We start from the raw sequence: 753 nt of genomic DNA on the forward strand, positions 1-753 counted from the left end.
GCCCGTTCCCTTTCCTTCCCATTTCCTGTTATTGTTGTCGTTTTTCTTTCTTGCGCAACGGCGCGCACGTAACATCTTGCCCTGTCTGGCGCCCTGCCTGTGCAAACGGTTGGTGGCGGGCCCGCCCGAAAGCGCAAGAGAGAGAAAGAGAAAGAGAGGGCCGAATTGCCCGGAGGTGGGTTGTGGTGGGCGCACGCCGCTGCTGATGGAAGCAACCAACTCTTGTGCGCGAGGGCGCGTGGCCCCGTGAACGCGCTTGCGTGATGGCCAAAAACAAACTCAACAGGTCTGACAGCCGCCCCGCCCGCCGCAACCTCGCCGGCTGGCCCCCGCGCCTCCCCTCGCATGGCCAGGAAAGGCGCGTCTTGAGACCCACCGCTCCGTGACGCTGGGCGCTTGGGTGCATCGGCGCCCCGAGAAAGAGACACGCCGGTCGTGAAGCGCAGCGACCCTTGGGCCGGTGGCGCGCTGTCGGTGCCGCGCGTGGCGCCACTGCCCGGTTGCGCGAGAGTTTGCGGTGACGGTGCGCGCGTCGAGGCTCCCTCCCCAGTTCGGGAAACGATGGGAAAAAACAAAACCAAAGAGGACGCGCACGGGTGAGAGATGCGGCTGCGACGCGTGATGAAATTCCACAGTTTCCTGTCAGTCTGACGACGAAAACGCGTGAGGACGCAATTCCCGACTCAGCTCACACTGAAGTGCTTTGCTTTACACCCCCATCTTTCTTTTTTTTTCTTTTTCTTTTTTTCTTTC

At 61.2% G+C, this 753-nt stretch overlaps 3 non-coding genes across 3 annotated transcripts, besides 1 other annotated feature; all 3 read left to right on the plus strand.

Annotated features, from left to right (window-relative positions):
- Positions 1-203: 203 nt before the first annotated feature.
- Positions 204-293, plus strand: Tc00.1047053446303.10. The gene has a single exon (XR_008254498.1). It is a non-coding gene; the product is annotated as a C/D small nucleolar RNA (snoRNA), TB11C4C3 (small nucleolar RNA).
- A 146-nt stretch (positions 294-439) lies between these two features.
- Positions 440-511, plus strand: Tc00.1047053446303.20. The gene has a single exon (XR_008254499.1). It is a non-coding gene; the product is annotated as an H/ACA snoRNA, TC11C4H3 (small nucleolar RNA).
- A 106-nt stretch (positions 512-617) lies between these two features.
- On the plus strand, positions 618-714 carry Tc00.1047053446303.30. The gene has a single exon (XR_008254500.1). It is a non-coding gene; the product is annotated as a C/D small nucleolar RNA (snoRNA), TB11C4C1 (small nucleolar RNA).
- A 5-nt stretch (positions 715-719) lies between these two features.
- Positions 720-753: a microsatellite.

This window comes from Trypanosoma cruzi (assembly GCF_000209065.1).
Source record: "Trypanosoma cruzi strain CL Brener chromosome Unknown tcruzi_1047053446303, whole genome shotgun sequence".
Taxonomy (NCBI): domain Eukaryota; phylum Euglenozoa; class Kinetoplastea; order Trypanosomatida; family Trypanosomatidae; genus Trypanosoma; species Trypanosoma cruzi.